The sequence below is a fragment of the Macaca fascicularis genome, chromosome 20 (genome assembly GCF_037993035.2).
Source record: "Macaca fascicularis isolate 582-1 chromosome 20, T2T-MFA8v1.1".
NCBI lineage: Eukaryota > Metazoa > Chordata > Mammalia > Primates > Cercopithecidae > Macaca > Macaca fascicularis.
This window is the reverse complement of record NC_088394.1, coordinates 81,923,220-81,945,863: the sequence shown is the minus strand read 5'-3', so window position 1 is coordinate 81,945,863 and position 22,644 is coordinate 81,923,220. Positions and strand designations below refer to the sequence as shown.

Below are 22,644 nucleotides of genomic sequence, written 5' to 3'. Positions count from 1 at the left end.
CCAGTGTGTGTTGTTCCCCTCCCTGTGTCCACGTGTTCTCATTGTTCAGCTCCCACTTATAAGTGAGAACATGTAGTTGGTTTTCTGTTCCTGTGTTAGTTTGCTGAGGACAGTGGCTTCCAGCTTCATCCATGTCCCTGTGAAAGACATTATCGTGTTCCTCTTTATGGCTGCATAGTATTCCCTGGTGTGTATGTACCAATCGGTTTGTTCAATGGTTTTTTTGGCTGTTTTCTATATCATAGGCTGGGGGTTTTGGGGTAACCCTGCACACTTTAATGTGTACATTTACAAACATTTTTCTGAGGATGCCCTCATAGGTTTAGCCCACCTACCACAGGGTCCATGACCCGGAAAAAAGCTAGAGATCTGATCAGAGCACAGTGCGGGCACCCCTTCCCCATGAAGCATCTCACTCACAACGCCACGGGTGTTGATCTGTAGTTAAGGGTGGTCTTTGCAGACAGACAGGCAGACAGGCAGAGAAGACAACAGCCAATACCAGCTGGCAGAAACCAAGTCAGAACAAGGTCCTTTGGGCTGCAGCCCTGGGGTCTGCTGGCTGGGAGCCAGGAGGCAGCCTCTCTTGAAAGTATATTGCAGCCGCAGAAGGCGATTGTCCCTGAGACCCACCGTCTCCCAGGTGGCCGCATGCCTCATTTGTACTGCACCAGACAGGGCCCCTTGCTCCTCAACTCGCTTGCAGCTTCGGCCTCCAGGTCTTTGCTCAGGCAGTTCCTCAGCCTCCTGCCCCTCCCAGCCTGGATAACCCACCGCTGCCTTAGGCTTCCTTGGGGGTGCTCCTCAGGGAAGCCCCCAGCTGCCCAAGGCTCTGCATACCCCGGTACTCTATATTGATATTGATAGTTATTCTAGATTTATACTTACTCTACATTTTTGTGTCTATTTCTATTTTTCTATTTATTCGATATTTCTATTGATTTGATATTTCTATTGATATTGACTATGTACTCTATAGTAATGTTAACATTTACTCTATAGTTATTTGGATATTTCTACTGACTTTTTATTTGTATTGATATTTACTCTATATTTATACTTACTCGATATTTTGTTTGCATTTGCCCTACATTTATGCATAGGTTTACTTTATGTTTACCCAACATGAGCCTGACCGAGTCGTGTGCCCTCTGGAAGCCTCAGTTTCCCCATTCCCCAGGGCTGGTGTGCGTGTTGGAGGAGTTGACAGGTATAGCAGGCCCTCTGCTGCTGTCACACATCGAGCCCCTCCCCCAGCATGTTCCAGGCCGGATGGTCATGGCCTGCGCACCCCAGGAAGTGACTCAATTTCGCTCCTGCCACACCCCTGACTCCCAAAACAGTGCCAGGTACATCGCAGAAGCCCCCAAACCTCCCTGTGGGCCACACAGGGGCAGAGGTCCCGGCCTCACTGGTCCCTTTGTTTCAGAGCACAGGAGCCTGGAGCCCACCAAGGGCAGGGGCAGAGCGCGGTGACCTTTCTGCAGGTCTCTCCAGAGATCTCTGCAGCATCCTAGGCTGGGAGTAGCCCCTGGGCGACGAGAGCTGCACTATTAGGAGAGGACCCGAGCTCCTGATGCATGAGGACCCCAAGAAGGCAGCCCCGCCCAGGCACTGCTGGGACCAAAAAGCTCTATCTGTCCAGAGCCCTCAGTTCCCACCACTAATTCAAAGTCGGCCTCAGGAACCTGCACACCCTCAACACAAGCAGGTGTTCCAATCCCAATTTGCCAAAATGCTCCCACGGCCGGGTGTCGGGGGTCATTCAGAGGCCAGAGACCCCTGGATGCATCCAGCCATTCCCCATGCTGACTTCCCTGGGCATCCTCAGTCAGCCTTGCAGGAAAGGGCACCTCCCCAGGCCAGGACTTCGGGTCCCATCTGCACTTGACCATGGGGGCATCGGAGCTTGGCTTGTCATCTGGCTCAGTGAATCTCCAGAAATCATGACAAGCCCCAGTGTCCTCTGGCAGCTCCGAGGACATAAATCGTGATTTATTGCTGCTGCGCCACGTCCTTTTGTGTTTCCACACTGCCTTGGGAGCAATTCCTCACCATGTCAACAGCCAGCCTAGGAGGAGGAAGGGGGTTTGAGGAAGAAGGAGACAGGGCAGCACGTGTGCCCCTCCCCCAGGGACCCTCACCCCAGCGCGCTGCTGACCACCTCTGGCCAGGAAGCCCTCTGGCCTCCAAGTCCTCAGGAGGGGCTCCGAGGATCCTGGTGTGACCCGGCTCTTGGGCCCACGGGAGGAGCCCTGGGTCTTCCACACTTCCTGTCCTCCTTGGCCCAGCCATCCTGGCTTTATTGGAACCAGTTGCAGATGAGTTTCCTTGAGAGGAAAGAGGCTGATCTCATCTGCCTCCGCTCAGCAGAGGAAATCATTATGGGGAGAGCTCGGCACTGGGGAGCCTTGGCCTTGGGCGGAGAGCATTGCCAGTGCCACCTCCCTGAGTCCTCACAACCACCCGGGAGGTCAACTCTATCATGGTTGCCATTGCACAAGGGGGAAACGGAGGCACGGGCGGGCTAGGTCACCTGCCCAGCATCACAGAGCTGGAAAGACCCCATTCGGGATTTCAACCCATGCTCTTCAGGCTCTCAGCAGGCCCCAGGTCGGCCCCTTCGTAATCTGGCGCCTGGGTTTCTGGTCCCTCCCCACGTATTGCAAACCCACCACCTCTCTCCTCTGGAGCTAGGATTCTGATGAGTGGCAGTCAGCACCTTTCCCCCTGGCGCAAATCTCCCTAGGGAATAAACGAACACCAGCCACTGCTTGTGGAGCATTTGCCATGTGCTGGCATTGTGTGCTGTCTCCTTTGGTCCTAACAACCATTACCGTCTCCATGCACAGGTAAATAACAGGGTCTGAGAGGTCAGGGGACTTGAGCAGGCAGAAGCACTGCCAGGAGGGCCCAAGCACATGATCACAGTTCCCACAGCCCCATGAATACCTCCCCCAGAACAGCACAAGAAACTCACAGGCCATCTCATGTTTCTGACCAGTAGTTTATTTTCTGACCAGACCGTAAGCTCCATGAGGGCAGAAGCCCCCACTGTCTTGTTCTAACCTGCTCTTTGCCCTTTAGACACATTCTGTATCCCACGAACGCACCTTAGAAAGATCAGCTTCTCCTGAGAAGCTACAGGAACAGTCAGCACCTCTTTCCAAAGAATAAACTCTCGGGACTTCTTGTCTGATCCTCTGCTACCCAGCAGGGCCTGAGGGTTTTGAGAAATCTGCCCACCCAGAAGGCAGGCGAAAAGTGTGAACCATGGGCACAGATTTGTTCGGCAGGACTGGGGAAGCCCCCTCCTTGGCTAGGATGTTTCTAGGTGTGGAGGACACCCCCGTGTGTTGCTTCAGGGACTGACCTTCTCACAAACATCTGTTGATAGAACGTCTGCTCCTGCCTTCTCCCCAAGTCTAACTGCTATGATAGCTAATGTCTAATGATAGCTAATGTCAAAGGATGGCTAACGTCTAATACTGGGCCTCTTGCTAGGTGACATTACAGGGCGGTTCCCACACAGGCTCCCAGCCAAGCTCTCGGGAGTTCATTTCACCCTCACAATCACTCTGTGGTCATCCTGTCATTGCCTCATTTCACACACAAGGCAGTGAAGGCCATGAGATTCAGGTGCTTGCAGGGACAGAAACCCGTGTTCCTCACCGCTAGGCTCTACCTCCTCCCAGCACCTCAGGGGCAGTGGCTCCCCACCACTGGGCCTGGTGCACAGGAAGCTTTCTCAGCACCACTCTCCACAGCTGAGCCCCGGCAGCCTCGGATTCCATCTGTGTTCATTATGCCTATATCACAGACGAGGAGACCAAGGCACAGAGAGGTTCCAAGTCCTATCCAAGGCCACACAGCAGGTAAGTGGCAGAGGTGAAAGCAAATGCCTCAGCTAGGAACCTGCAGAGACTCTCAGGTCGTTCATACTCAATAAATACTTGTTGAGTGAACAACGAATACATGAATGGAGTATGACTGTGCTCACCACTGATGCCATCATTTCATCATTACTAGAGCTCAGGAGGTGTTGGGCCAAGGGGAGGATGGCCCATTGGCATCCTGTGGCAGATACTGTGGGCCTGGGGGTAAGAGAGAGCAACAGTACTGCCTACTTGGCCATGGGGTCCCTGGGGCAGCATCACCCAGCAGTCATTGCCATGAGCCTACTGGTCATTGATATAAGCCCAGGTGTCATCGCCATGGATCCAGGTGTGTCATCGCCATAGACCCAGGGGTCATCGCCATGGGCTCAATGGTCATTACCATGGGTTATGAAGGCCTGGACTCTCCCCAGCTCTGCCATTTATTGGCTGGTCAACATTGAAAAGGAAACATCTGTGCCTCCATCTCACCATCTGCAAAATGGGGTAACAGCCCCCATCCCTACACCAGGTGGGCAGAATTGGATGAGACAGTGACAGGTGGGGAGGACAGGCGCCCCCTAGAGGTTGTCAGTGATGAGGGTGTGGAGGCCTCACAGGCCACTCCAAGGGGAGCTCCTTGACCACAGGGCTTTGTCTGTCCTGAGCACACAGCAGGGTGCCTGGCACATAGGAGGCACTCTGTTAGTGTGGAGAAAGGGAAAATGCATTTACAAGCGTGGACTTTAGAAACACTCAGAACCGGGTCCAAATCCTACCATAAAACTCACTGTGAGTCCCCAGACAAGCAGTTTGACCTTTCCGATCCTCGGTTTCCCTATCTCTAAAATGGGAATAATAGAATCTACCTCCCCAGATTGTCTCAAAGAATAAATGAGATCAATGCACTTCCTGCAGAAGTAGCAGTTAGGATTCTTATCACTATTATTACTAATCAGAGTCCCTTTGAGAACTCATGAAAATAACACCCTACGTCTTTTCTCTGCCTAAAGCTTTCAGCTTCCTACGGTGCCAAAAGACAGGTTGGGGATGGCAGGGAGAAGAGAGAGGAGGGAAAGGGAAGGGAGAGGGAATGGGAGGTGCCCTCCTGCCATTGAGAGAGAGTGCAACCATCTCTGGGAACCCGACTGGCGCCCCAGAGCCAAAAGGCGGAGGCCAGGCGGGGCAGGTTTTGATGCTCTATTGCCCAGGGGCCACAGATGGGGATCTGATAAGACCTCTCCACTTCCTCCAGGGAGCCAGCGGCAGAGGAGGCCCCAGACAGGGAGAGAACAGCAGGCCTGTCCCCCTTCCCCCCCTTTCCGGGCAGAGTGGAGAGCCCAGCCCCGGACACAGGGGAGGAGTGAGCACTGGCAGGGTTGAGAGCTGACTTTTAAAACTTGATGTGCAACTGTCATTCTAAGTGTACACTCCATGCATTTTTACATGCGGATACACCCATATAGCCCCCTCCCAGATCAAAAGACAAAACATTTCCATCTCCCCAGGAAATTCTCACTCCAGTCAATATCTCCCCTTCTCTGCCTGTGACAACCACCGATCACATTGCTGTCGCAGTCAATCCATGAATGGACCTGTTCCTGAGCACACAATCAAGCCCTGCAGGAGGTGGTCGTCTGCGCGTGGCTTGGAGATTTCCGCAACATGGTTGCATCCCTCTACGAGGCATTCTTGCTTCTGAGTGGGACTCCAATGTCCCAATGTCCGAATGCACTCCAGGTGGTTGACTGGAGTCAACCCTCCCATTCACGACGATGGTCACTGGGTCATCTCCAGGGCGGGGCCACTATCGATAAAGCCACTGCAGATGTTTTTGCACTAGTCCCTTGCCTTCATTTATCTTGAGTATATGTCTAGAGGGGGAAGAACTGGATGGAGTTTCCAGCATCCTGGCCTCATTTTAGATACCCGACCAGCACTGCAGGAGGGTTCTGGCTGCCCTACCTCCTCTCCAACCCCTCATATTGTCGTGTGTGGCACTTTTCATATGTGTGACTTTGGACACACACCTGGACATCAGAGTTCCCCATTTTCCTCATCTGCAAAGTGGGGGTAATAATAGAACCTACTTCTTCGAGTTACTTCAAGGATGACATAAAGTAATTCATTTTAAAACTTGGCCCCACCGTCAACGCTCAGTACACTTGAGTGGGAAACATGACCATCCACTCAGATTCCACTAGGACCTCAGTATCTTCTTCCATTCCTCCTCCTTCCAGCTATTTTCCAAGCTCTATTGAGGTCACCCCTTTCCCTAAAGGGTGTCTCCAATCCAGGTCTTCCTCCCCAGTCCCTCTCCAGCTTCCCTCCCTCAACCCTCGCAGCCCCTAAAGGCAGCCCCCTCACTACCTCTAACTCCTGTAACTCTAGTCCTTCCCTCACATCACCGTAGCCCAAGCACTCTCCTTAAAGCCAGGTTACGTTCACCCTGCTCAAACACCTCTGAGGCTTCCCACGGCCATGCTTTATCTGCCAATGACTCACTCATCCTGCCAGTCACCCCAGGTCCTCCCCACTCCTCACACCTCCTGTGGAGTCAGTCCCACCACCCACCCCTCAGCAGCTGCCCAGCAGCCACTCTGCTTTCTTCCTCTCCTTGCTTTGCCTGAGTTGCTCTTTCCTGCCTGGTGCGCAGGCAGCATGAACCCCCCAGGCGGCTGCCCCCTGGGCTTATGGTGTCACCTGACCTGCACCCCTGTTCCTGTCGGGGTATTCTCCTCTCTTCTCAGGACAGAGGGCCCGTATCAGCCTTCACACACAGTTTGCTGGCTTCTCCTGAGGTTTTTAATCTGTGGGTCCACCATGGCTGAGGGTGGGCAAATGGGGGGCGGGGCCATGTGGTCTCCAGAAGCTTCTTTTGGTCTCTGTTTGGAAGAGTTCTAGCTTGCAACAAGCTCTTTTTAACTTTTTATTCAAGATACAGAATACCTAAGTCATATGTAAAGAGCTCCATGATTTTCTACACAGGGACGTGCTTAACAGCCCAGCCCCCGAAGCTATATCATACACCTCCCCTGCCACTTCCCACAGGCCTTCTGTGACCCCTGACCTAACCCACAACATCCTCCAGTGTCTCTCAAAGCCACCCTGCTCCTCTTCCACACACCATAAAACATGCATTCCTCTGGGCCCTATCCGTCCAAGCTCAGCCCTGCAAACCTCAAACAGTGGGGGAGGGTCTCTCTTGTCACCGAGCCCAGCCCCTGGCACAGGGCTTGGCACATTGTAGGCGCTCTCCATATTTTATGTGACTGGAGGAGTTGTTAGGTTTCCCTCCTCACTCCCTCTCACCTCACTGCTCTGATAAGGGAACACTCGGCCCTTTGATCAGTCAGCCAGGCAGCTTCTAGGCTCCTTCTCTGGGGAGCTCCGGAGTTCTGAAGGCACAACCTGCAGGGAGAACTCCCACTTCCCCAGGGGGCCAGCCTGGCAAAAGACCCAGGACAGAAGCCAACTCGAGCCTGGTCTCAGGCCTCCTGGGCCATCTTAGAGGGCTCAGATCTTCCCCAAAGGGAACATCAAAGACCAGCCTCCACTTCAGAGGTAGGAATTTGGATTGCGGAGATAATTGGGTCATAGGGTGACAGATAACCATGGGAGAGATAATTGGGTCCCTTGAAAGGCTCACTTGTAGAGTATGGGGCAGGGTCTGCCAGATCTGCATCTCCTGGGATTCCGGCTGGATCAGAAGCCCCCAGTTTGGAAGACTCAAAGGAAAAAAAAAAAAAAAAAACCAACTCACCCAGGGCTCCAACAACCTAATAGGACATTGTGAGAAATCCAGAAACCTTTGTTGCCAGCGGGGGTTTACTTCGGTCCAACCCTATGGAAAACCGTCTTACAGGATTTGCTGAAGTTCAGCATGAGTGTCGTTCCTCGTGGCTCAGCAATTCCACACCTAGGCGTGTCCCCTACAAACGTGCATCCGTACAGTCACCAAAAGGTGCATTCTAGAATGTTCATGGCGGTACATAGTATGTGCTAGAATTGCAATAGGCCAAAACTGGAAATTATCCAATGCCCATCAACAGGGAGATAGGTACATGAATGGCTGTGTGTTCATAGAATGGAATGCTCCACAGTTAAAACGAACATGCTGTCACCACATCAACCACAAGGGGGGAATCTCCCACGATCCCTAAAACAGGAAACTAAGCATTGATCATTTTGCCACACGTAGCCAGGTCCGCCCCTGGGCTGGCAGGTGCTGCAGGAGCTTGGCTCACCTGAGCCCCAGAAGGCACACAGCCCTGCTGGCCCTGCTCCAAGGGGAACCTCATGCAGCTGGCTCCCCTGCCACTCTCGTGGTCACACAGCCCATCTTATCTTGGAGCCAGGCCCAGGCCAAAATCAAGGAGAAATAATCAAATCCGCATCAGTAAGCCTGTGTCCTGTGACCTCATCACAAAGGAACACAAACTGGGAAAGGGAGATGAGGGGACTTAAAACAACAGAAATGTATTCTCTCCCAGTGCTGCGGTCCAGAAGTCTGAAATCACGGTGTCAGCAGGGACCCAGTCCCTCCAGAGGCTCTAGAGAAGGCTCCTTCTTATCTCTTCCAGCTCCTGGGAGCTCCAGGCAGCCCTGGGCTGGGACCGCATAGCCATCATCTCTGCCTCTGTCCCCGCAAGGCCTTCTCTCTGTGCCTCTCTGTCCTTTCCTCTTCTTGTAAGGACCCTGGTCACTGGATTCAGGGCCCACTTGGAATCCCATCCTGAGATTCTTAACTTAATTCCACCTGCAAAGACCCTTTTCTCCAGTGAGGTGACATTCACAGCATTCATAGGCACCAAGGTTTGAGACTTTAACATCTGTATTCGGGGGTCACCATTTAGCTCACAACATCTCCACTGCTCCTCGATAAACCAAAATTCTACACAAGGTCTTAAATGGGCCACTGATGACCTCAGAGAATGAATGCCTTCAGGTGCAGTGCCCATGACTTCTCTGGAACCATCCCTAGAGGCAGCCAAAGGCCTTGGCATACAGCATGGGTGGGAATCTGAGGCTCCATGAACCCCCAGGCTCTTGTTGGATGTGGGTTCCCCCAGAACCAGGCCCTGAGATGAGGCTTCCAGTGCAACAGGCGTATCTGGGAGGTGCTCTGGGAAACCAGCAGTGGTGGGTGAGAAAGGAGAAGAGAAGACAAGGAGGCCAGCAAGTGGCAGCCCCCAGGCCTGCCAGCACAGTGGGCACCGGGAGCCCCGCTGAGGGGAACGGGAGACGCATCGGGCCCACCAGGTGGAGGCCATGTTTGTCCATCAGACCCCATCCCTCAGTAAGGGCTGCTTTGGGAACACTGACCTTCCAGTGTTGCAGGCTCACCCTGCGTGGTCTGAGGAAGCTTCCGTGGTTGGACAAAGGCCTTGGCTAGAACCCAAGTGTGTGGATGATGAAGAGCCTCTAGCTTGCAGAGGGGAATAGAGGGCACAGGCAGGGTCCGGCACCCACCACGGGGTGCGTGGCTGGGACAGTGGGTCTGTACAATCCATCTCCTGTGTAAGTCTATGCGTTTTGTTTTATGAATTTAGAAACCTTATTCCAAGAAGAGTTCCCTATGGCTGCTGTAACAAAGGACCCAAAACTGAGCAGTTCACACCTCACAGATCCATTCTCTTACAGGCCTCAGGGCCAAAGTCCCAAACAGCCTCACTGGGCTGAATCCAAGGTGTGGGCATGGCTGGTTCCTCCTGGAGGCTCCAGGGGAAAATCCGGCCTCTCACCTTTTCCAGCTTCCAGAGGCCACCCACATTCCCTGACTCACGGCTCCTTCCCCCATCTTCACAGCCCTCAATTGCATGGCTCTGACCTCTGCTTCCATCCTCACAGTGCTTCTCTGACTCTGCACCTCCTGCCCCTCCCCACAGGGACCCCACGACGACATTGGGCACCCAGATAATCCATGATACTCTCCCCATTGCAAAGTCCTTAACCCAGTCACATCTGCATGCGACAGGGCAGATACTCACGGGCTCTGGAGATCTGGACACGCACAGCTCTGGCAGTCATTGTTCTGCTGACCACGAGGTCCTCAGGCTCCACCAGACAACCAGAGGCGTCCCAGGCCCCAGCAAGGCAGGATCCCTGCAGAGACACCAAGAATTTCAAGCTTCTGGAGGTCTGGCCAGTCCAGAACGTGACTGCTGATTTCAGGCTGAGCCAGTCCTGGCAGAAAACAGTGACCCCCTCAGAGAGTTTAAGTGAAAACGGCATGGCGCAGGGCCCACTCACGGCACAGCGGGCAGAGTCAAGGGGACAGGTAAGGGACATGGAGGCCCCAAGGTGAGTGGCAGCGGAAACTGTGACCACCCCAGGGCAGAAGGGACAAGGGGAGGAAATAGTGTCACTGGCCGGGGCGGGGGCGGGGAGCACCAAGCCGGAGAGATACAGCCACGGTCAGGGCTGTGGTGGCAGAACAGGGGGGGACAGGATGAGAAAAACCCCAACCCTGCCACCTCCTGTTCTTGGGACTTGTCCAGTGGCCCCAGCAGCCAAAGTCACCGGGAGCCAGTGGGTGGAAGCCCAAGATGTGGGTGTGTCAATTGTCTCCCGAAGCAGGTACAGGGCAGACAGGGTGGAGCATGAGGAGCCACTGGCCCCACCTCAGCATCTCTGAGCCACATCCCTCGCAAAGCTTCTCTGGTTTTATAGCCCAGCTGCCGCAAAATTCCTGGTGATGGGGTAGCCCACACCTGGGAGGCAGGGACTCCCTGTAGCCCTGGGGCGGGGGGGCAGTGAGGCCAACCCCAGTAACTTCATCTGAAGCCAGGGGAAGCCAGTGCCCGCCGAAAGGAATAAAAATGAAAGCAAGGTTATGTGACTTGACAGGATCCCTGGAGTTTTATTCAAGGACTAAGAAATAAGGATTAAAACAAAGAGCAAGGGAACAAAGGCTTGTAGTGCAAGGAACAGATTTGCCTTTCGACCCAGAAGACAGGCTATTTATTTGAACAAGAACTCGCACAACTCTCTTTTTATCCCCTTTGGAGCATATTTTATGTCGCCAAGAATTTCACGGTGATTACAACTAGCAAAGAAACAAATCCTTTTAAAACTGCCTATTTATAGCAAAGGGTAGGCAGGTTTTCAAAGCTGCAGGAGTGGCAAGACTTTAGAACATCTTTTGAAGTTGACGGTCTGCAGGATTTACTGACGCTGAACACACACTCCACCTGTGACCCAGCAATTACGCTTCTGGGCAGATTCCCACCCCAAATAGGGATGCGCATTCACCAAAAGGCACAGGCTAGAATGTTGGGAACTGTCCTGCTCAAATGTCCATCAGTGGTAAAATGGGTAAGTGAATCAGGACAGGCTCCCTGTGGAATACTATACAGCAAAGAAAATGAGAATTTGGCAACCACACGGTCACAAGCACAAAGATGATCAAAAGAGGCCACACGCCACGGCCATAAAGCTCAAACTCAAACAACTTCTCAGTGGTGACAGAGGTCGCATTGTGGTTCCTGGGAAGGGCAGTTACCAGAATGGAGGAAAATGAGGGGGCCTTTTGGGAGTTGGGGCATGTTGTGTCCCTTCACCTGGGACCTGAGCCCTGAAAACCTGTGACGCCATCTCCCAGGAGGAGAGCAGAGGAGTCCCTTCTCCCTCCCAGTTCGAGTAGGGGCCGGGTTAGATCTGAGTTCCTTAGATTTAAGTTATTCAAGGGAAATGACCACACTTTGGGGACGTCTGCATTCCACCAGTGGTTTCTGTTTACTCACTGTATTTTCAACTTTTTTCACTTACATATTTTATTTAAGGGACAACTGCATATCATTAAGATCATAGAAAAATCAGCCCTGCTTTCCAGAAATGGAAAGTCGCCATAAAAATTAACACAGTGCCACAATCCCTCATCCACAACACAAACCCAAGGCTCTGAAAAACAAAGTTTTGTTTTTTGGTTTTTGGTTTTTTTGCTTTTATTTATTATTTATTTGTAAATTTGGTACATTCTCTTTTGGTGGCAAACCCAACTTGAACTGACTTGGGGCTCTCTGTAGTCTCTTTATTCTACTTAGCATGAAAATCACTTTTTTCCCTGAAGAAATGGAGACACAAAAGAGACAGCGATAAGGGCCTCCCCAGAACCCACTAAAAGTGTTACGCAAATCGCCGTACGAGCCCCGTACTGCCTTTCTAAGACCCAAGGGAAATTTAAACTTCGAACGCACGAGGCTTAGGATTTTGGCGAAGGCATGGTATTCCTGTACTAGACCGTGAAACAATGGCATTCACTGATTTCTTGCGATACCCTTGTTATCTTGCTTGCCAAGGACCTGTGATTCGAAGCCTATTCTCTTCTTCTCAGAGGGGAAATTAGCAGAGTTAGAGGAAGATGAAAGTCACATGAGACTCCTTGAGCAAGGGGCAGAGGTGGGATCTTTTAGACTTTATAGCCAAAGTAAACAGAAAAATATGCAAATGCCTTTTTAAAACTAGAAAACAAGGACATGCTTGTAAACATTCAAACAACACTAGAGCTTATAAAGTGTGGCACCTTTTTTTTTTTTTTTTTTTGAGAGGGAGTCTCGCCCTTGCCCAGGCTGGAGTGCAGTGGTACAATCTCGGCTCACTGCAACCTGGTTTCACGCCATTCTCCTGCCTCAGCCTCCCGAGTAGCTGTGATTACAGGCACCCGCCACCACGCCCAGCTAATTTTTTGTATTTTTAGTAGAGACAGGGATTCACCGTGTTAGCCAGGATGGTCTCGATCTCCTGACCTTGTGATCTACCCGCCTCGGCCTCCCAAAGTGCTGGGATTATAGGCGTGAGCCACCACGCCCGGCTAAGTGTGGTACTTTTTAAAAACTCATTCCATACATGTTTATTCATTTATCTTAATTGACAAATGAAGAATTGTATATATCTATGTTGTGCCACTTGATGGTTTGATGACTAATCTCATGTCAGCTTGACAGGGCTAAGGGATGCCCCAAGGCTGGTGACATTACTACTGTTGTCTGTGGAGTGTCTGTGGGGGGATCAGCTTTTGATCTGTAAGGAAGAGTGCCCTCCCCAGTGTGCGCAGGCACCATCCAATCTGTGGAGGTCCAAATAGAACAAAAAGGTAGAAGATGGGCGAAGCATCTCTTTGCCTAAGCCGGGACACCCAGCTTTTCCTGCCCTTGGTCATCAGAGCCCCTGGTTCTCAGGCCTTCAGACTCAGACTTTTCGATGACTTTCCTGCTTCTTCAGTTTGCACATGGTAGATCATGGCACTTCTCAGCCTCCATAACAGTGGGAATGGGAGAGAGAGAAAGAGAGAGAGAGATAATAGAGACAGGGAGAGAGAGAGAGAAGAAGAGAGACAGGGAGAGACAGAGGAAGAGAGAGAGAGGGGAAGAGAGAGAGGGAGAGAGAAAGGAAAAGAGAGAGAAAGACAGAGAGAGGGAGAGAGAAGGAGAGAAAGAGGGAGAAAGAGAGAGGGAGAGAGAGAGGAAGAGAGAGAAAGAGAGGAAAAGAGAGAGACAGGAAGAGAGAGGAGGAGAGAAAGAGAGGAAGAGAGAAAGGGAGAGAGAGAGGGAGAGGGAGAGAGAGGAAAAGAGAGAGAGGAAGAGAGAGAGAGGGAGAGAGAGAGAGGGAAACAGAGAGAGGGAGAGGGAGAGAGAGGAAGAGAGAGAGAGGGGGAGAGAGAGATGATAGATCAATATCTCCTACTGGTTCTGTTTCTCTGGGGAACTCTAATACCCATATTGCCTTGCTAAAATCCAAAAACAAATATGAATTTCAAAATACATCTGGCCCAAGTGCTGAATCAACATTTGTTGAATAAATGAAGTTACAAGTGAGTAAATGAATCCAGGAACACACCATACACCAAGGGAATGGAGGACAAGCCCTGTACTCTCATGAAGTTCCAGGTTCTGACGTCAACTGGCCTGGACGTCCATGCTACCCCTCCCTTGGGGCTGGACGTCCGCGCTGGTCCTCCCTTATGGCAGGCAGCTGCTTCTGGCTGGAGCTCAGCCAGATTGAGGACCGGGGCACCCACACCTGCCCCTCCAGCATGGCAGCCTTAGGGTTGACGGACTTCTCATATGGCGGCCGGCTTTCCCCAGAGCAAGCATCACAAGAGAGCCAGGAGGAAGCTGCGTGGCCTTCCCTGACCTGGCCTCAGAAGTCACATGGCACCGGCTCCACTGAACTCTATTGGGGGAAGTGGTCATAAGCCCCCAGAGTCAAGGGGTGGGGACAGTGACACCACCTCTCAATGACAGAAGTATGGAAGAATGCAGTGGTCGTGTGTTAAAAGCGCCTAGTTTATAAGTTGTAGTGTTTGAATTTTACGAGAGTGTGCTTTTTTCTCATTAAAAGACATTTGCATATCTCTTTGCTTTGGAGCATGGCCAGAGAATCCGAAGGATTGCCCAGCACTGCCCCTTATCCAGGACGTAATAGGGAGGCCCTGACATTACGCAGAGTGGCTTTGCCAGACTCAACTCAAGCTTCACAATCTATGTTGCCGCTTTCACGTAACCTCAGAAGTTATCTGTCGTCTCCATCAGTGACAATCATGCCCTGTTGGGGGTGGAACTTTGCAGGGAGAACAGAGGCTCCACTGAGCCACCCCCACGCCACAGCAACAACGACCCCCTGGGAAACTCCCTCTGGTCCGCCCAGTCCCCTTCCTTCCCCACCCACCCATCCATCACCCCCTTCCCTCCAGGCTCCTGCACACTGGGAAGTCCAGAAGCATCCAGCATCCTCCAGGCCTCCTTCCTTGTGCCAAACAAGGGCCCGGGGGAGAGCAGAACCTCAAGGCCAAGGGAAGGCGGTCATCCTGGCGCTGGGGATTCTGCGCCCCTCCAAAACTCCACGCAGACAGTGCGTGGCAAAACAGCCTCGGAGTTCTAGGTGGTTTCCATGGCTTGGAACTTATAACCTCATTTTCTTTTTTTCCCATGTAGAGAAAATGCCTTGGCTCCCCGCCAGCCTCTGGCCAACAGCTGCTAATTACCCACGTGTGGAGAAGGGTGGCAGGGTGAAGCCCATGGATGGCGCGCTGAGTCCTGGGGAGCTGGACAGGAAGCTGGGAAACCTTCCTCCTCCCCATGGCATGGGGAAGCTCTACAGGGAAGCCCAGGCCAACGTGGGGAGTCCAGGACACTCCAACAAAGGCTGAGCCCACTCCATTCCCTGCTGCCTGGAAGTGCAGCCCTTTGGGGCAAGCAAGGACCAGCCCCTCCCCCACACTGTGCTAGTCAGTGTGCCCGTCACTGTGATGAGCAGGGGTGTCACATAGTCCAGGTGCATTTCCGCTCAGGACATGGTCCAGGGGCCACTCTGCAGGGGGCTCCACACATTCATGCAAGGCCCAGAATGGCCCACGCTACTCCTGCTCCCATTCCCTCAGCAGGTGAGGCACTGGCCCACCTAGATGTGAGGGCTGGAGCATGGAGACCTCCTGGAGCCAGGAAGGAGAGGGGACACCGCACTGTAAGCCGGTCCTACGGCTGCTGTAGGCACTCAGGAAATCCCAGGAGAGACCGATTCCATGCAAACCGGGCCAGTGGCATTGCCCACTCTTAGCAGGGTGAGTTTCGAGGATCCAGGTAGAGTAGCTTTTAATGTTGAGCGCCCGAGATGGCCATTTTGAAGATACAAGTCTCTACAAAGGAAAGGTTGTGTAGGAATATTCTCTCCACCCCACCACTGCAACCAACAACAACCCTCTTCCTTATCTGCAAATGTATTCCTCATCCCGGAGACCTTCCCTCCAGATTCTTAAGTGGCCTCAAGAAACAGAGGGCCCTTACTGTATTTATATATCTAGATTATAGGCACGTGCTTTTAAATGGAAATGCTATTCCAATCTAGAAATCTTGACATTCTTCTCCTTGGGCACAGAGCACTTTCATGGAAAGCAGGAAAGGCTCCTTTGTGCAGTCAACAACCTGCACAACCATGCCCAGCAACCCTGTTGTTAGTGCCATCACCTGCTCAGCCTCAGAGAGGAAACGGCGTGAGCCAGTCCTCAGCCGAACCATAGAATCACAGTGGAAAGGAATTGGGATCAACTAATCTGGTGGTGGTTTTTAAAGCCCTACCCCTCTCAAGTTCCCCCTCAATACCCTGAATCCACCAGGCCAGTCCAGTCCTTAATTTGGTATTGGGAACCTGAGGTCCGGAGGGAGCTCGTAGCTTCCCAGAAAGCCCTGTATTGATCACGATTAAAATGCACATCAGTTTCAAACTTCCAGCTTGGTTTCTAGACCAGTATTGTCTAAAAGAAATCATGCAAGCCATGTATGTAATTGTAAATTTTTTAATTGTCACATTTTAAAATTTTTAAAAGGGGGAGAAATATTAATTTTAATAATGTATTTTATTTAACTCAATATATCCAAAATATATAATCCATATAAAAAGTATAATGGCGGGTCAAGTGCAGTGGCTCACGCCTGTAACCCCAGCACTTTAGGAGGCCAAGGCGGGTGGGTCACCTGAGGTCAGGAGTTCAAGACCAGCCTGGCCAACATGGTGAAACCCCACTCTACTAAAGATACAAAAATCAGCCGGGTGTGGTGGCGGGCACCTGTAATCCCAGCTACTTGGGAGGCTGAGGTGGGAGAATATCGAACCAGGGAGGTGGGGGTTGCAGTGAGCCAAGATCATGCCACTGCACTCCAGCCCGGGTGACAGAGTGAGACGCCTCAAAAAAAAAAAAAAAAAAAAAAAAAAAGTATAATGGGGTATTTTACTTTTTTTTTTTTTTTTTTTTTTTTTGAGACAGGGGTCTAGTTCTGTCGTCCAGGCCAGAATGTGATGATATGGTCATGACTTACTGCAGCCTCAATCTGCCAGGCTCAAGGAATCCTCCCATCTCAGCCTCCTGAGCAGCTGGGGTTACAGGTGCACGCCACCATGCCCAGCTATTTCTTTCTTTTTTTTTTTTTTAGAGACAAGGTCTTACTACGTTGCCCAGGCTGGTCTAGAACTCCTGGGCCCAAGCGATCCCCCCACCTTGACCTCCCAAAGTGGTGGAATTATAGACATGAGCCACTGCATCTGGCCTACATTCTTTTTTTCATACTAGGTCTTCAAAATCTGGTGTCTATTTTACACTTACAGCACACTTCGATTTGAATGCTAAATTTCCATGGGAAAGACGTGATCTGCATTTAGAGTTCATAAAACTTACAGTCAAAAAGGCATATTCACATATCAGATAGTTCCAAACATACTTGAGTTTTCTTAATAACTGAATCAAGGACCCGAGTTTAAATTACAATTAATTGAAATAAAATTAATTTTAAAAATTCAGTGTCTCCGTTGCACAGGCCTCATTTCCAGTGCTCACTGGGCACATCTGTCCTCCGCAACCGAATCAGACACAGCAGCTCTGGAACTCCAGCCAAATCTACAGGGACCCTGACAGCCTTCACGTCGAGGAGGATCTGTGAGAGTTGCTTCTTCCCCAGGCCCATTTGAGGAAAAGCACAATCGTCCTGGGAAAATAACAGAGGCACGGTGCCTGCTCATCGTTCTTATTTGTCTGTCTTTGGTTGTACCTCTGGCTTTCCGGAGCTCTTGTGTGACAACTGGCAGCATCGTGCCATCCCCAGGCTTGCAAAGGGGAAGACAGCCAGACCGTCAATAAGAATAGGCTCAGGTGACCAACTCCAACAAGGCCTAGACAAGGTGCAATGTGGACGAGGACAGATGGCTTTGAGCACAGCCAACCCCCTGAGATGCTGATGGCCGGAGGTCACATGCCCATGGCGACTCGGGAGGCAGTGATGACGGGATCTCAAAGGCTGAGGCTCTCAGTCACCCTCGTATTTGCTTTCTGGGGCTGCCACAGCAAGTACCCTGATCTGGGGTTGCTTAAAACAACAGAAATATACTCTCTCCCAGCTCTGGAGGCCAGAAGTCTGCAATTAAAGTGTGGGCAGGGTTCCACTCCCTCCGGAGGCTCTAGGGAAGTGCCTTCCTGCCTCTTCCAGCTCCCGGTGGCTCCAGGTGTTGCTTGGTTTATGGCCACATCACTCCAGTCTCTGTCTCCATCCTCACGTGAGCTTCTCCTCTGTGTCTCTGTGTTGTCTCCTTTTTTTTTTTTTTTTTTTTAGATGGAATCTCCCTCTGCTGCCCAGGCTGGAGTCCTGTGGTGTAATCTCGGCTCACTGCAACCTCCACCTCCTGGGTTCAAGTGATTTTCCTGCCTCATCCTCCTGAGTAGCTGGGACTACAGGTGCGTGCCACCACACCCAGCTAATTTTTGTATTTTTAGTAGAGACGGGGTTTCACCATGTTAGCCAGGATGGTCTCAATCTCCTGACCTCATGATCCGGCGACCTTGGCCTCCCAAAGTGCTGGCCTCCCAAAGTGCTGCACCCAGCCCGTATCTACTGTTTTATAAGGACACTTAGTCATTGCATTTATCACCCTAGATGCAGGATGATTTCATCCTTAACCAATTATACTTCCAAACATCCCATTTCCTGACAAAGTCACATTCTCAGTTTCTGCAAATACCTGAACTTGGTGGGATACTCTTCAACCCACTACACCCATCTTCAGGCAAACTCAGGCCAGTCTTAGCCTTGGGGGAAGCTCCGCCCCTCACAACAACAATAATAGCTAATGCATGTTCAGCACTTACTTCGCACCAGGGATAAGCACCTTACCCTTATTATTTCACCCAACCCAAATAAATACAATTCTTGTCCCACCTTACAGATGAGTAAACTGAGGCTATCAGAGGCTGGATAATTTATGCAAGGGCACACTGCCAACACGTGAAGCAGCAGGAGATGGCTGCGGGCGGGCTGCCTTCAGAGCTGACGTTCACACATGTTCCACTGTATGGCTATTTGAGACCCCTCAAAATCCAACATCCTCCTCTGCACACAGCAGTTCACCCCCTTCAGCTCCTCGTTTCAGGGGAAAACTCAAGGACAATGGCTGAAACAGTAGCTGATGCGCACTGACTGCATATGACGCATTCAACAGGCTTTATTTAGCATTTAACCTCCTGCAGTGGATTCGGTGGATTCGGTGGATTCCTGTCCCCAGGCTGCTGAAACAAATTAGCATGAACTGGGGGTGCTTAAAACAGCAGAAATGGATTCTCTCACAGTTCTAAAAGCCACTCCAGAAATCCAGGTGTCGGCAGGGCTGGCTCCGTCTGGAGGCTCTGAGGGAGGATTGCTCCAGGCCTTGCTCCAGTTGCTCTGCTGGAAGCTGCATCTTGCTCTTCCTCTGCTGGAAGCTGCATCTCTGCAGTCTCGGCCCTCTGTGCCCTCTTCTTTTAAGGACATCAGTCAGATTGGATTTAGGGTCCATCCTACTCCAGTATGGCCTCACCTTAACTTGATCACATCTGCCCTCAGTGCAGATAAGATCACATTCACAGGTAGTGGGGTGAAGACTTGCACGTATCTTTTTGGGGACACAACTAAACACACGGCACAGTATGTGTCAGGACTCACAAGTGTCTTTCCAAACCCACAATCCACCCCAGGGGAGCCTTGTTTTATAGATGAAGAAACTGAGACCTGGCGTGCTGGGGACCTTGCCCAGCCTGGCGATGGCAGGGCTTGGACTCGAGGCTGGGGCCTTCCAGAGCCCAGCTGTCAATCACTCCCTCCAAAGACTTTCTGGGATTCCCCAAGGCTCTTCCAGACCAGAAACAAGAACACGGGCTGCCCAGGATGATCTGAGAGTCAGGGCCAGTCCGCGCGGGTTCAAGTCTCTGTTACAAGACCCTGACCCCGGATGACAGTTCCCATAGATTACAGCCATTCTCTTACGGCGTTGGCCAGGATTTTGGAAAAGACAACTTGATATTTTTCTGCTGCTTCTAACCTCAACAAATCTGAAGCAAAATATGCAAAACTCTGTAATGAAACTGCATCACAGCTCCAATTATCCCTGTGCCTATGAGGGTAGAAGGGACCTTCCCAGCTCTCCTCTGTTGGAGCAAGAGTTCTGGGCCCTTAACCCCCACATTGATCGGTCATTGGCTGTAAGCTGCTTCACACTGTCAAAAAAGGTCCAACAGTAAAAATGAAACTTTTCCCCTAATTGACTAACGAGAGGAAGGCCACGGACGGCTTGAGTTTCTCCCTGCAGAGGGTCCCCCAACCCTGCCTTCTGCAGCCCCTTCCCCCAGTCTCAGCTCTCAGAACCTCCCTGGCCCATGTACAACCCAGCCCTCAGCTGAGAGAAAAAGGGAAAGAAGGCAGATGCTGAGGCTCCCCCAGGAGAATGAAGTGATACCCAGCAAGTCGCTCACAGCCCGGACAGGCACGTGGGGAAACCATGTTCTCACCGCCTCGAGGAGGCAAGACAGAGGAGCGCCCTGGAAACTCTGCAGGATCCCTCCTCAAACGTGGCCAAACAGGCTCTGGGGAGAGTTGTGAAGACAACCGGGGACACCAAGAGGGAGGCACCGCCAGGTCCTCCCCACAGTCCAGGGAGGCAAACTGCCCAGAGAGGCTGGCTGGCCGTGGACGATGCCTGGGTCAGCTGGAGGCTCTCCCCAGGTGGCAGCAGGAGGGAGGGTGGCCCAGCTGCAGTCGCAGGCTTGAGTCTGGGGAGGTCACGGCTTTGATCACAGCCCCACCTCTGCTGGCTGGAGCCCAACTATTTTCCTGCCTCTAATTCCGGGGAGCTCTGCGCCGCCAGAACATTGGACAAGCCTGGCATTCTCTGTGTGACCTCGCAAAGCCTTGCGCTTTGCTGGATAAATGAAGCCTGCTCCAATTACTCCCATAAGAAAAACCTCTTAGAAAATGCAAGCATGCAGGCAAAGAAGGCTCTTCCCGCTTGCTTGGGAGTGGGGCTTAGAAATCCCAGGCTTCTTCTCCAAATAGACCCTGAGAAGAGCCTATGTGAAGTAGGGGATGCCCTCGGAGAGTGGGTCCCCTGAGGGGCCTCTGCAGGGCAGGATAGAGGAAGTCTTGTCTCACAAATTGGCAGGTGAAATTGAGCATTAAGGGAAAATTGGCCTGGCCAGGTCAGGGTGGAGGCAGAAGGAATTTGGCTTTGGTAGGAAACATAGTGAAGAAAGCAAGAGAGAGAGAGGTGGGAGCGGAGTAGCTATATCCCAAGGGCTGGGTTTCCCTGAATTAAGGATGCTTCGTGGCCCTAAAGAACTTGATCTGAGATTGTCTCATCCGGGTTTGGAATCAATCTGTGATTGACTGGATTGCTGCTCAGAAACATGCACTCCCCACCCACACTTCCAGGAAAGAAGAAAGAAAAATAAACCTTCCAGCAAGGGACTGTAGCAATTGTTCTGTTGGGCTCCCCAGGAGGCAGACTCCTGGTTTGCAGATGGTTTGGGTGGTGGGGGTTGCTGGGAGGGGAAAGAAAGGAAAGGAGCTGGCCTGTCCAGAGGGAGCAGTGGCTGTAATGCAGTTTCAAAAGGAGCCTCAGCACTGGTGATTCCTGCAGGGACAGCCAACGCCTTTCTTGAAACTGCATCACAGCTCAAGTTCTCCCTGTGCCCATGTGGGGTAGAAGGGATCTTCCCAGCTCTCCTCTGCTGGAGCAAGAGTTTTGGGCCCTCAAACCCCCACATTGATCAGTCATTGGATTTGAGCTGCCTCACACTGTCACAAAAGGTCATAAAATTATGCAAGGTTGGCCAGGCATGGTATGGTTCATGCCTGTAATGCCAGCACTTTGTGAGGCTGAGGCAGAAGGTCGCTTGAGCCTGGGAGTTTGAGACCAGCTTGGGCAACATAGGGAGAACCTGTCTCCACAAAAACAAAACAGAAAATTAACCAGGCATGGTGGGATGCTCCTGTAATCCCAGCTTCTCAGGAGGCTGAGATGGGAGAATCACTTGAGCCCAGGAGGTTGAGGCTGCAGTGAGCCAGTTGCACCATTGCACTCCAGCCTGGGCCACAGAGCAAGACCCCACCTCAAAAAAAAAAACAAAAAAACTATATATATGTGTGTGTGTGTATATATATATATATATATATACACACACATATGCAACATAACTGTCCACATTGGTCTAAGAATGAGCTCAGAGTTGCAATTATACATCTAGTTTTATTAAACATCATATTTTTAATGAGCTTATTTTCATAATGCTGGGGTATTTTTTCAGATAAAGTCCCAATTTGCTCTGAAAGGTGGGTCTAGTTTTAAGTGGATCCACTTTCTCTGTGCGCAACTCACTTGCCTTTCCACTGCTACTCCCCACCCACAGCAGACATCACTAATCAATCACGAGCACATCACACTCCCTCCAATTTGCAACCCTTTCCGTTCACCTAGTTGGGTCTCAGGTTAAATTCTCCAGAACACTTTCCTGGCCATTCCCAAGCTGGGTCAGCCACTCTTTCCCCATGCTCACCTTTCATGATGTGGGTCACACAGCACGTCACATCCCTGCTTTCTAACCTGTCTCTCACAGCAGGTGTGAGCTTCTGAGCCCACAGGTTAATGTCCTGTTCACTGTGACCCCAGGGCCTGGCACAAAGCCTGGCATACAGTAGGTGGGCATCACAGAGGTGTACCCAAGATCTCCTGCATCCTGCATCCTTTTTGTGATTTTAGACATTGGTTGGGGAGGGGCTGATTCTACTGCAAGATTCAGGTGTGAATCCTTGTCAGCACGCTCACCCCTGGCAAGTCAGACCTACACCAATCAGAGTGAGTTATTCCTCGGCCCAGAGGGATTGATGGAGAAACGGGCACGTGACCCAGCTGGAGCCAGAGAGATGGGATGGGGGGTGTGCTGGAGGCTTCTGAGCAACAAGAGGCCTCTCCTAGCAACCAA

At 51.5% G+C, this 22,644-nt stretch overlaps 1 long non-coding RNA gene across 6 annotated transcripts in view; it reads right to left on the bottom strand.

The window, feature by feature from the left end:
• LOC135968708 (uncharacterized) overlaps positions 1–22,644 on the bottom strand; it is a 399,823-nt gene that overhangs the window by 313,949 nt on the left and 63,230 nt on the right. For all 6 annotated transcript variants that reach the window (XR_010583651.1, XR_012429201.1, XR_010583650.1 and 3 more), the window contains one exon: positions 9,866–9,980. This is a non-coding gene — a long non-coding RNA (uncharacterized lncRNA). The remainder of the gene's footprint in view (positions 1–9,865; positions 9,981–22,644) is intronic.